The sequence below is a fragment of the Coregonus lavaretus genome (genome assembly GCF_964263955.1).
Source record: "Coregonus lavaretus genome assembly, chromosome: 10".
Taxonomy (NCBI): Eukaryota; Metazoa; Chordata; class Actinopteri; order Salmoniformes; family Salmonidae; genus Coregonus; species Coregonus lavaretus.
In genome coordinates this window covers 4,823,560-4,837,681 of record NC_139997.1, presented here as the reverse complement: position 1 = coordinate 4,837,681, position 14,122 = coordinate 4,823,560, and the positions used below count along the sequence as shown (strand labels likewise).

Below are 14,122 nucleotides of genomic sequence, written 5' to 3'. Positions count from 1 at the left end.
GCTATTATCCAGAGCGACTTACAGTTAGTGAGTGCATACATTATTTTTTATTTTTTCATACTGGCCCCCCGTGGGAAACGAACCCACAACCCTGGCGTTGCAAACGCCATGCTCTACCAACTGAGCTACATCCCTGCCGGCCTTTCCCTCCCCTATCCTGGACGACGCTGGGCCAATTGTGCGCCGCCCCATGGGTCTCCCGGTTGCGGCCGGCTACGACAGAGCCTGGATTCGAACAAGGATCTCTAGTGGCACAGCTAGCACTGTGATGCAGTGCCTTAGACCACTGTGCCACTCTGAAATTGATTGAATAGTTTTTCCCCCTCATCAATCTACACACAATAACCCTTAAATACAAAGCAAAAACAGGTTTTTAGAAAAAAACAGAAATATCACATTTACATAAGTATTCAGACCCTTTACTCAGTACTTTGTTGAACCACCCTTGGCAGCGATTACAGCATTGAGTCTTCTTGGGTATGACGTTACAAGCTTGGCACACCTGTATTTGAGGAGTTTCTCCCATTCTTCTCTGCAGATCCTCTCAAGTTCTGTCAGGTTGGATGGGGAGCGTTGCTGCACAGCTATTTTCAGGTCTCTCCAGAGATGTTAGATCAGTTTCAAGTCCGGGCTCTGGCTGGGCCTCTCAAGGACATTCAGAGACTTGTCCCGAAGCCCCTCCTGCGTTGTCTTGGCTGTGTGCTTAAGGTCGTTGTGAACCTTCGCCCCAGTCTGAGGTCCTGAGCACTCTGGAGCAGGTTTTCATCAATGATCTCTCTGTACTTTGCTCCGTTCATCTTTGCCTCGATCCTGACTAGTCTCCCAGTCCCTGCCACTGAAAAACATCCCCACAGCATGATGCTGCCACCACCATGCTTTACCGTAGGGATGGTGCCAGGTTTCCTCCAGACGTGACGCTTGGCATTCAGGCCAAAGAGTTCAATCTTGGTTTCATCAGACCAGAGAATCTTGTTTCTCATGGTCTGAGAGTCTTTAGGTGCCTTTTGGCCAACTCCGAGGGTGCTGTCATGTTCCTTTTACTGAGGAGTGGCTTCCGTCTGGCCACTCTACCATAAAAGCCTGATTGGTGGAGTGCTGCAGAGATGGTTGTCCTTCTGGAAGGTTCTTCCATCTATTTATTTATTATTTTATATTTTTGGGTACTTTTTACCCCTTTTTCTCCCCAATGTCGTGATATCCAATTGATAGTTACAGTCTTGTCCCATAGCTGCAACTCCCGTGCGGACTCGGGAGAGGCGAAGGTCGAGAGCCATGCGTCCTCCGAAACACGACCCCGCCAAGCCGCACTGCTTCTTGACACACTGCTCGCTGAACCCGGAAGCCAGCCGCACCAATGTCTTAACCCGGAAGGCAGCCGCACCAATGTCTTAACCCGGAAGCCAGCCGCACCAATGTCTTAACCCGGAAGGCAGCCGCACCAATGTCTTAACCCGGAAGCCAGCCGCACCAATGTCTTAACCCGGAAGCCAGCCGCACCAATGTCTTAACCCGGAAGGCAGCCGCACCAATGTCTTAACCCGGAAGCCAGCCGCACCAATGTCTTAACCCGGAAGGCAGCCGCACCAATGTCTTAACCCGGAAGGCAGCCGCACCAATGTCTTAACCCGGAAGGCAGCCGCACCAATGTCTTAACCCGGAAGGCAGCCGCACCAATGTCTTAACCTGGAAGCCAGCCGCACCAACGTGTCTGAGGAAACACCGTACAGCTGGCGACCCAAGTCAGCGTGCACTGCACCCGGCCCGCCACAAGGAGTCGCTAGAGCGCGATGGGACAAGGACATCCCAGCCGGCCAAACCCTCCCCTAACCCGGACGACGCTGGGCCAATTGTGTGCCGCCTCATGGGGCTTCCAGTCGCGGCCGGCTGCGACACAGCCCGGGATCGAACCCGGATCTGTAGTGACGCCTCTAGCACTGCGATGCCCTAGGTTCTCCCATCTCCACAGAGGAACTCTAGATCTCTGTCAGAGTGACCATCTGGTTCTTGGTCACCTCCCTGACCAAGGCCCTTCTCACCCGATTGCTCAGTTTGACCGGGAGGCCAGCTCTAGGAAGAGTCTTGGTGGTTCCAAACTTCTTCCATTTAAGAATGATGGAGGCCTCTGTGTTCTTGGGGATCTTCAATACTGCAGACATTTTTTTGGTACCCTTCCCCAAATCTGTGCCTCGACACAATCCTGTCTCTGAGCTCTACGGACAAATCCTTTGACCTCATGTCTTGGTTTTTGCTCTGACATGCACTGTCAACTGTGGGACCTTATATAGACAGTTGTGTGCCTTTCCAAATCATGAGGGGGTGTAGGCTTTGTCGTGCCCTCTTCACGATTGGTGTGTTTGGACCATGAAAGTTTGTTGGTGATGTGTACAGCAAGGAACTTGAAGCTGTCAATCTGCTCCACTACAGCCCCGTCGATGAGAATGGGGGCGTGCTCAGTCCTCTTTTTCCTGTAGTCCACATCATCTCCTTCGTCTTGATCACGTTGAGCTAGAGGTTGTTGTCCTGGCACTTCGCGGCCAGGTCTCTGACCTCCTCCCTATAGGCTGTCTCATTGTTGTCGGTGATCAGGCCTACCACTGTTGTGTCGTCGGCTAACTTAATGGTGGTGTTAGAGTCGTGCCTGGCCATGGAGTCATGGGTGAACAGGGAGTACAGGAGGGGACTGAGCACGTACCCCTGAGGGGCCCCCGTGTTGAGGATCAGCGTGGCAGATGTGTTGTTACCTACCCTTACCACCTGGGGGCGGCCAGTCAGGAAGTCCAGGATCCATTTGCAGAGGGAGGTGTTTAGTCCCAGGGTCCTTAGCTTGGTGACGAGCTTTGAGGGCACTATGGTGCTGCTGAGCTGTAGTCAATGAATAGCATTCTCACGCACGTAGGTGTTCCTTTTGTCCAGGTGGGAAAGGGCAGTGTGGAGTGCAATAGAGATTGCATAATCTGTGGATCTGTTGGGGCGGTATGCAAATTGGAGTGGGCCTAGGGTTTCTGGGATAATGGTATTGATGTGAGCCATGACCAGCCTTTCAAAGCACTTCATGGCTACAGACATGAGTGCTACGGGTCGGTAGTCATTTAGGCAGGTTACCTTAGTGTTCTTGGGCACAGGGACTATACTATGGTGGTCTGCTTGAAACATGTTGGTATTACAGACTCAGTCAGGGACAGGTTGAAAATGTCAGTGAAGACACTTGCAAGTTGGTCAGCGCATGCTCGGAGTATACGTCCTGGTAAGCCGTCTGGCCCTGCGGCATTGTGAATGTTGACCTGTCTAAAAGTATTACTGGCATTGTGATCACACAGTCGTCCAAACAGCTGATGCTCTGATGCATGCTTCAGTGTTGCTTGCCTCGAAGCGAGCATAGAAGTAATTTAGCTTGTCTGGTAGGCTCGTGTCACTGGGCAGCTCGCGGCTGTGCTTCCCTTTGTAGTCTGTAATAGGTTGCAAGCCCTGCCACATCCGACGAGCATCAGAGCCGGTGTAGTACGATTCAATCTTAGTCCTGTATTGACTCTTTGCCTGTTTGATGGTTCGTCTGAGGGCATAGTGGGATTTCTTATAAGCGTCCCGGTTAGAGTCCCGCTCCTTGAAAGCAGCAGCTCTACCCTTTAGCTCAGTGCGGATGTTGCCTGTAATCCATGGCTTCTGGTTGGAGTATGTACGTACGGTCACTGTGCGGACGATGTCATCGATGCACTTATTGATGAAGCCAGTGACTGATGTGGTGTACTCCTCAATGCCATCGGAAGAATCCCGGAACATATTCCAGTCTGTGCTAGCAAAACAGTCCAGTAGCTTAGCTATTACTATTTGATGCACAGGCCTGTCAAGGTGAAGGGGTCGCCTATGTCATTGTGTGGGACAACGTCAGGTTCCACCATGCAGAGGAGGTTCAGGCATGGTTTCGGGCCCATCCCCAACTCGTGACCCTATACCTGCCCCCATACTCTCCTTTCCTCAACCCTATTGAGGATTTTTTTTCAGCATGGAGGTGGAAGGTATACTATCGGTATCCCCATGAGCGTGCCACCATCCTGCTGGCCATGGATGAGGCATGTGATGACATCAATGCAGACCAATGTCAAGCTTGGATTGTGTCGCCATGCCAAGGGTTATTTCTGCGGTGCATGAACAATGGGGATATTCACTGATGTGGATGAGAATTTATGGCCAAATGTTCAAGATAAGCTTGACGCAAATGAATGTGTGCTATACGTTTTTATTTTCATTCAATTCGTTTTATTTAATTTCTTACATTTCATTAGACAATACACCTATGTTGCAATTATATATGAAAAAAAAAAAAAGAGAGGATGTGTTATTCGATCACACCTTTGATTACACATTGGATAGATATTATGGAAATGATAGATTTTCTGTCAATTTTGTTGTTGGGTAATGTAAGTGTATTGCATAATGTGAACTGTCATTTACAGCACTGTAGCGTATTACTTTCAGCACTTCTAAGGTATGAAAATAATAATGTAGTCGCTCTGGATAAGAGCGTCTGCTAAATGACGTAAATGTAAATGTAAATGTAAGGGCGATTTGAAACACCTATCTTGCATTGGATTAACTGGTAATTAAAACGACTAAATTGAAAAGATGTTAAACCAGTGTTCTCATTACATTTGACAAATTTATATTTTGAATCAAATGGTTGTGTGGGGAGAGAAGTCTACAATTGAAATGAATGCACAATTACAGGTTTTGAATGAAGACTGGCTGCTTTACAAGTGTGACCAGTTTTGACTTTTGTCCTAAGAGTTGTGAAAATGTACCACATAACTTGTGAAAATAGTACCAAAGCTATTAACACAAACTGTAATATAACTACCTCATATCAGATAGCCGCCAGGCAAAGTTAGGATTTTAGGGCAAGTGGCATTTCCTAACATAGTTTAAGCATCCCTATCAGTACAATTGAACTAGCACAACACACTTTTTGGCAGAGGCGGGATTAAAGAGCTGGTGGCCAATGAATAAAGTCTAATCCAATTCACCTATCACTGGGGGGCTAAAATAAAATTGAGGATAATTTGATTGTATTCTTAACATATCGATACATTTGCCTAATATTAATGTGGTTAATAGCAAATTAACTATAAGAGCATGCGATTTACATTAATATACAAATGTTTATAATAGGAACACTTTACAATTAAACTTTTTATACAGTAATATAGCTAATGTCATTGTGAGTTGTCTTTGGGGGCAGTCTTTTCATAGACTTTTATTTACGGATATAAAGCAGTTCATGCAACTGATTCATGTCCTGGCGAGATGAGATATAGTTTGTCAAATTAACATCAATTATTTTTTATTTTAGCATTTTAGCGTACCCTAACCCATTTTCTAGCCATAACCTACAGTGATTCCCATAGCCTGCTACGCGAATTCTCCTAACCTGCTACGTAAATTCTCCTAACCTGCTACGAAAAGTCCATTTTGACAAACAGGATCCCTTCTTGCCAAAACCTCTTTATTCCGTTTGATTGTGAATGGGATTACATCTTTACCTGGTTGGTCACGTGTGTATCAGTCAATGATTGGTAGTGGGAAACTGCATGTCATTTCAGCGCCGAAATGTCTAGTAAGATGACATAAAAAGCTTTTTATAGTCGTTTGTTTGAATGAAACAGTTATATGTCAAACTCATCCTGTCAGACCAGTTTTCAAATGTCAGGGTAGGTAGGTAGGTAGGTAGCCATTACGCAGGTAAAGGGAGTGAACAAAAACTCCACAATTGTTTGTGGCGAGGACAGAACAAACATGGTACATGAACCACAAACTGGAAGACCACACTGAAAGAAAAAGGAGAAATTATCGACGGAGAAGGAATACTGGTGAGTAGTTAGTTGTATTATCCGCCGCCAAATTAAAGCTATTTTCAAGGATTTGTTCAGTGTGACGTTGACGTTATTTCATACACTGACATAATCACAAAATCGAAAACTGAATGAAGTCGTATGTCGGTTTTCTCACAAGATCTAGTTAATCCAAATTTAAATGCGATTTAATTGATCACTTATTGTCAATACAGGCCACTTATGATGTTTCCAGACGTTCTGAAACAGATTTGCGTTGTTTCTGTGTAGTTGAACTTTTCCACATCCTCTCTTTTTTTTTTTTTTACACTAATTGTTTGTAAACAATGTATTATGATTCTCTACACGGGATGTGAATTACATTTAGTTGTAGTCTTGATACTCTTCCTGGAGACAGTCTGTCTCCAACACAATCTATAGGGTTGCTTCAGGATGGAGAAGAGTCTCACTTTCTCTGTCTAACTCTCTCACACACACACACACACACACAGCGGACAATGTCCTGCACTGGCCGCTAGATCTGCACTATAGGCTTGGATTGATGTGCATTCCCGGTAATACACGCGTGTCCCCCATGGACCGGCTCATTCATAAAGCATCCTCTATTCAGGCTGCGAAGGCATCATTTCCCTCCTTAACTAGCTTTAATGGCGAGTCGTGGGGGAAAAAAAAAAAACTGGAAAAATGTGTACTGTCTTAATAAAACACAATTTTCCACCACCACTTTCTGATTTTTCAGACAATTTAGGATGTTGCACACCCTTGGCTGAACACTGTGTGGAACATCCTAAATTGTCAGAAAATGGTGATGGAAAATTGGGTTTTATTAGAACAGTACATGCACACACACAGGCCAGTTTATTAGGTACACCCATCTAGTACCAGGTTGGACCCCCTTTGCCTCCAGAACAGCCTGACATTTTCGGGCGTGGAAACGTTGCTCAATTGGTATCAAGGGACCTAAAGTGTGCCAGGAAAACATTCCCCACACCATTACACCACCGCCATCAGCCTGTACTGTTGACACCAGGCAGGATGGACCATGGACTCACACCAAATCCTGAGTCTGCCGTCAGCATGACTCAACAGAAACTGGGATTCGTCGGACCAAGCTCAAAGTTGCTTAGGTCACTTGTTTTGCCCGTTCTAACGTTCAATCGAACAGTAGCTGGATGCCTGCCTGCCTGCTTTATATAGCAAGCCGCGTGACTCACTGTAGGTGCAAAACATTTTCGTGAACAGGGTGGTGTACCTAATAAACTGGCCTCAGTGTATATTCCCACTGTTTCATTTTAAATTTTTAGTCATTTAGCAGAAGCTCTTATCCAGAGCGACTTACAGTTAGTGCATACATTTTCATACTGGCCCCCGGTGGGAAACGAACCCACAACCCTGGCGTTGCAAGCGCCATGCTCTACCAACTGAGCTACACGGGGTAGGATCTGTGTAGGATCTGTTCCTTAAGAGGACAGCCTGAGGTAGGGCCAGTCAGTGATGTGTAGGATCTGTTCCTTAAGAGGACAGCCTGAGGTAGGGCCAGTCAGTGATGTGTAGGATCTGTTCCTTAAGAGGACAGCCTGAGGTAGGGCCAGTCAGTGATGTGTAGGATCTGTTCCTTAAGAGGACAGCCTGAGGTAGGGCCAGTCAGTGATGTGTAGGATCTGTTCCTTAAGAGGACAGCCTGAGGTAGGGCCAGTCAGTGATGTGTAGGATCTGTTCCTTAAGAGGACAGCCGGAGGTAGGGCCAGTCAGTGATGTGTAGGATCTGTTCCTTAAGAGGACAGCCTGAGGTAGGGCCAGAGACCGTACAGTATGAAGATTGGTGGAAACTGCTTGTCCAATAGAAAACCCTAATAACGCTTGTAGGTGACGTTGGCTAGCTAAGCTGATGCGCAGGAAAACATAATTGGGTCTACCGGTCGTCTTGCGCCGAACTGCTTATGTGCAGGCCATTCAAATCAAAGGCACTCCTTCGATATAAAGCAGTTTCTGACAAATGAAAGTGTCAGTTTGCCACGGTCACGGGTTGGACTAATAACATGTTAAACTATTTAAGACATTAGCTCGAATCTAGGTTGTGCCTTATAGATTTTGAGAAAATGTAATAATTTAAGGAATAATTTTTTACTTCTTCACTCATTGACTTCTCATACCACGGCCTAGTCTGCTTCAAATAAAATACAATTGTCACATGCGCCGAATACGACAGGTGTAAACCTTACAGGGAATGCTTACTTACAAGCCCTTAACCAGCAATGCAATTTTAATAAAGAATACCATTAAAAAAAAAAAAAAATTAAAGAAATAACACAAAATAAAAGTAACAAATAATTAAAGAACAGCAGTAAAAATAACAATAGCGAGGCTATATACAGGGGGTACCGAGTTAATGTGGGGGGGCACTGGTTAGTCGAGGTAATTTAGGTAATATGTACATGTAGGTAGAGTTATTAAAGTGACTATGCATAGATAATAAACAGAGTAGCAGCAGCGTAAAAGTGAGGGGGGGGGGCGCCATTTGACTAGATGTTCAGGAGTCTTATGGCTTTGGGGTAGAAGCTGTTTAGAAGCCTCTTGGACCTAGACTTGGTGCTCCGGTACCGCTTGCCGTGCGGTAGCAGAGAGAACAGTCTATGACTAGGGTGGCTGGAGTCTTTGACAATTTTTAGGGCCTTCCTCTGACACCGCCTGGTATAGAGGTCCTGGATGGCAGGAAGCTTGGCTCCAGTGATGTACTGGGCCGTACGCACTACCCTCTGTAGTGCCTTGCGGTCGGAGGCCGAGCAGTTGCCATACCAGGCAGTGATGCAACCAGTCAGGATGCTCTCGATGGTGCAGCTGTAGAACCTTTTGAGGATATGAGGACCCATGCCAAATCTTTTCAGTCTCCTTAGGGGGAATAGGTTTTGTCGTGCCCTCTTCACGACTGTCTTGGTGTGCTTGGACCATGTTAGTTAGTTTGCTGGTGATGTGAACACCAAGGAACTTGAAGCTCTCAACCTGCTCCACTACAGCCCCGTTGACGAGAATGGGGCCGTGCTCGGTCCTCTTCTTTTTCCTGTAGTCCACAATCATCTCCTTGGTCTGTATCGCAAGCGTTCCCAGAAGTCTTGTGATGTTGTTCCTCTGGGTTTAGAAAAACTCTGTTGTTAGGGCCTATTGTTTATTATAGGTCTGAAATCTACACCCTAGGACATGTTGAGGGCTACAAGTCACAGCACAGTAACACAAGCTAAGGCTGAGAGAGATAACAAATTCTTGTTCCTGCGTTTGCCCAGGAAGTTATGTGGGTTTGACAGGGATAGCATAACGGCTAACGTTCTTCAACTGTCAGACAAAAGGTGTGATGTTGAGTCTTGTTAGTTAGGTGATAAACCGAGCTGACCATGGTGGTGAAGGCCGGTGATGGAGACTACAGGCAAAGCAAGTCTCACCCCTCTGATTAGGAAAATGTCCCATTCCTTTCCTTATGGAAATAAATGTCCCTCGAAAGGGTACCAAGAAAACAAGATTTGAATCCTGACTTTGAAAAGGCAAATGTTGTGAAGTCAAGTGTGTTTTTTGCTTGAAGACCAACCTCTCTTCCTTTATCAATCTCCATTTTCCTTATAGCTTCTTTTAAAGCATGGTGTGTACTCCAGTTGTCAGACTGATAGCATGGTGTGTACTCCAGTTGTCAGACTGATAGCCTGGTGTGTACTCCAGTTGTCAGACTGATAGCCTGGTGTGTACTCCAGTTGTCAGACTGATAGCCTGGTGTGTACTCCAGTTGTCTGACTGATAGCGTGGTGTGTACTCCAGTTGTCTGACTAGCATGGTGTGTACTCCAGTTGTCAGACTGATAGCCTGGTGTTAATTTCTGTTCAGTGATAGTGTGAAATGGATGTCAGTCAGGTTGTTGTTGTTGTTCTCCATAGCAGAAATTCATCCACAGCAATGCAGTTATAAATTATCATATGCTGGATGGACCTGATATGATTTTGCATCTAACTGTTCACATGGCTCATCTATCATTTCCATACTTTTGTTTTGGATATTTTATTAGAATATCCTTGGTGGCACATGTTTGATCAAGTCACTCCTCCAATTTGATTCACGAATGAATGGTATGATTCCCCCCCGTTGAGCCGGATAGTCATTGACTGTTACAGTAGTTAATACACTGAACCTGATGGGGACTGGTAGCTAAAAACTCAGAGCAGTGTGTTTCCCCCTGACCTCGCTCCTCCTCTCCTCAGGGGAGCATTGGCTGTTGGGTGAGGGACAGTTGGGATATATTAAATATTGAGATGGGGGTGGAAAGCCTTTGTGAATGACTTGTCTCAGGTTACAAGCCAGCCAGGCAGGTATGTGAGGCAGGCAGCCAGGCAGGTATGTGAGGCAGGCAGCCAGGCAGGTATGTGAGGCAGGCAGCCAGGCAGGCAGCCAGGCAGGTATGTGAGGCAGGCAGCCAGGCAGGTATGTGAGGCAGGCAGCCAGGCAGGTATGTGAGGCAGGCAGCCAGGCAGGTATGTGAGGCAGGCAGCCAGGCAGGTATGTGAGGCAGGCAGCCAGGCAGGTATGTGAGGCAGGCAGCCAGGCAGGCAGCCAGGCAGGTATGTGAGGCAGGCAGCCAGGCAGGCAGCCAGGCAGGTATGTGAGGCAGGCAGCCAGGCAGTGAGGCTCCTTTTGAAAGGTGTTCTGAATGCCTGTTGTCCCTCTCTCCCCCTCCCCTCTTCCGCATTGTTGCCATGGCAGTGTGTCGGGCCAGACCTGTTTGCCGACTGAGACCGCCAAACATCACAACAAACCGCAGTATGTGTAGTGGAGGAGGACAGTGACTATCATATTTTACACCTCGGAGGGCTCTGGTCTAAAGTAGTGCACTATAAATTAAAGGGTGCCATTTGGGACTTAACCCCTAAGTCATATTTAACATTTAGTCCATCCCACTGATTAGTGGTAGTGAATTTCAGGGAATGTGGGTCTAGAATATAGTTGCCTTTTTGATCTTGATTGTTCCCATTTCTCCTAATAGAAAGTGTGTAAATTGATTTATTTGTGTGGATTTGGTGATATTCTCCATGGTGATCCATGTTAGCGCTCTCAGAATCATAGAATAGCAGAATCCTCATCGCAGTGTAAAGTCAGAGGCTCACTGTCCTGAGAAGTGCATTCCTCGCTTTGTTCTCTGCCAGAAACATGTTCTTAAGAATTTGGAAAACAAACTGTTTCACAACACTCACTACTGTACACAATCAATTCACAACCTCAAACACTTCAATGTGCCACGTTAAATTGGTCCTGCATTTGATCATATCATACATGCGGTTATAGATGTAGTCCTCACACAGTAATGTTATAGGGCCTATCCTCTCCTCTCCACAAGCATTCTGGTATTCAGGAACTTGTTGTCTCTCAAATCACAGCATGGCCATAGACAACCTGCCAGACAGACTGCCAGACAGACCGCCAGACAGTCTTATTTGATTTTAGTATTTTATAGTATTTACACAAGATGGTCATGGAGACGAGTTGCATTACCAATAATCTGTCCTTTCTCCCGGCGTGTGTGCTTGTTAACTTCCCTTGATGGATTTGAAACTAAATCACTGGTAGGCTATATGGAAACTCTCTAGGCCTTGCTTAGACCAATCCAATGCTTTTACATTTGTGGGGAGAAGTGAATGGGCACGTTCGAGCGGATACATTTTGTCTAGTAAGTGACCATCGTTGGTCACCGCCTTTCAAAGTGTGACTCAAACAGGGAACCAATTCTAATGCTACAGGGGATACAAATGAAAGTGATATGAGACCTTCTCTCTAACCAATGAATTGTACACCCATTTTATGTTTTCAGTTTGAGTGTATGATTTGGGGGTAACAAAGGTTATTTGACTTTTATTTATTTATTTAATAAACGTTTATTAACAATAGCAGCTATGTTGACACTGCCACGTTGATCATAGCCTTGCTGCTGGAGGAAGGAGAGATGATTTTAGACAAATGAGTACTACACAGCAGGAAGGAATGGTAGAAGTGGAACTGCAGAGAGTGAGCGAGAGACCTTGCTTACTTAGTCAAATAAGGGTGCGCCCTACCTGCCTGCCTATCGCCTACCTGTGTCTAACTCTCCCCTTGGGTGTGGAGCTAAGGTACGTTCTACCGTACCGTACTTTTTTGTTTGTTTGTTTTTCACTTTTAGTTTATTTTATTTTTTAATATTTTCATAACTATTTTCTTGAACTGCCTTGTTGGTTAAGGGCTTGTAACTAAGCATTTCACGGTAAGCTCTACACCTGTTGTGTTCGGCGCATGTGACAAATACAAATTTGATTTGATAAAATTACAGTGCAATATACAGTGCATTCGGAAAGTATTCCCGACCCCTTGACTTGTTCCACATTTTGTTACGTTACAGCCTTATTCTAAAATGGATTAAATGAAAATTTTCCCTCATCAATCTACACTAAATTCCCCATAATGACAAAGCGAAAACAGGTTTTTAGAAATGTTTGCAAATTTATACAAAATCCAAAGCAGAAATACCTTATTTACGTAAGTATTCAGACCCTTTGCTATGAGACTCGAAATTGAGCTCAGGTGCATCCTGTTTCCATTGATCATCCTTGAGATGTTTCTACAACTTGATTGGAGTCCACCTGTGGTAAATTCAATTGATTTGGAAAGGCACACACCTGTCTATATAAGGTCCCACAGTTGACAGTGCATGTCAGTGCAAAAACCAAGCCATGAGGTCGAAGGAATTGTCCGTAGAGCTCCAAGACACGATTGTGTCGAGGCACAGATCTGGGGAAGGGTACCAAAACAAAAAAATCTGCAACATTGAAAGTCCCCAAGAACACAGTGGCCTCCATCATTCTTAAATGGAAGAAGTTTGGAACCACCAAGACTCTTCCTAGAGCTGGCCACCCGGCCAAACTGAGAAATCGGGGGAGAGGGGCCTTGGTCAAGGTGGTGACCAAGAACCCGATGGTCACTCTGACAGAGCTCCAGAGTTCCTCTGTGGAGATGGGAGAAGCTTCCAGAAGGACAACCATCTCTGCATCATTCCACCAATCAGGCCTTTATGGTAGAGTGGCCAGATGGAAACCACTCCTCAGTAAACGGCTCATGACCGCCCGCTTGGAGTTGGCCAAAAGGCACCTAAAGGACTCTGACCATGAGAAACAAGATTCTCTGGTCTGATGAAAGCAAGATTGAACTCTTTGGCCTGAATGCCAAGCGTCACGTTTGGAGGAAACCTGGCACCATCTCTACGGTGAGGCATGGTGTTGGCAGCATCATGCTGTGGGGATGTTTTTCAGCGTCAGAGACTGGGAGAGACTAGTCAGGATCGAGGGAAAGATGAACGGAGCAAAGTACAGAGAGATTCTTGATGAAAACCTGCCCCAGAGCTCTCAGGACCTCAAACTGGGGTGAAGGTTCACCTTTCAACAGGACAACGACCCTAAGCACACAGACAAGACAACGCACAAGTGGCTTCGGGACAAGTCTCTGAATGTCCTTGAGTGGCCCAGCCAGAGCCCGGACTTGAACCCAATCTAACATCTCTGGAGAGACCTGATTATAGCTGTGCAGCGACGCTCCCCATCCAACCTGACAGCGCTTGAGAGGATCTGCAGAGAAGAATTTGAGAAACTCCACAAATACAGGTGTGCCAAGCTTGTAGCGTCATACCCAGGACGATTCGAAGCTGTAATCGTTGCCAAAGGTGCTTCAACAAAGTACTGAGTAAAGGGTCTGAATACTTATGTAAATGTGATATTTCCATGTTTAAGAAATATATACATTTACAGTAATGTCTACAAACCCGTTTTTGTTTTGTCATTATGGGGTATTGTGTGTAGATTGAGGGGTAAAAAACAATTTAATCCATTTTAGGTCTGAACTTTCTGAATGCACTGTACATGCCACTTCCACTCCATCCCAGACTATTACATCCTAAAGGTATTTTCTAAGGTGTATACTGTCTAGGGGAGAGAGAGACATTTCACAGATTTTAGTGATGCTCATTATGATTTAACAACATCACGTAGGCATGTTCTTGCTTTATCACGTAAGGTGAGTTGAATTGTCCTGGAGTCCTTTTGTCACATGGAAAACCTAAACTAACTTAAGTTGTTGTTGTGACAAAACCGATAGCTACCCTACTGATTTTGCTGACTCATCCTGTCTAGGGGTCTTAGTCCTAGTTACATGGTCTGTAACCTGACTTGGTGTGTGCTTAAATGTGGGAAGTAAGTGTGTGTGCGACCAGGTGTTGAATGTATGTATCC

At 45.6% G+C, this 14,122-nt stretch overlaps 1 protein-coding gene across 1 annotated transcript in view; it reads left to right on the top strand.

Annotated features, from left to right (window-relative positions):
* The first annotated feature begins 5,727 nt into the window (after positions 1–5,727).
* The window catches only part of LOC311136091 (phospholipid-transporting ATPase IC-like), a 57,607-nt gene continuing 49,212 nt past the window's right edge, over positions 5,728–14,122 (top strand). The window contains exon 1 of the mRNA XM_084170174.1: positions 5,728–5,861. The gene's annotated coding sequence lies outside the window, so the exon portion shown is untranslated. The remainder of the gene's footprint in view (positions 5,862–14,122) is intronic.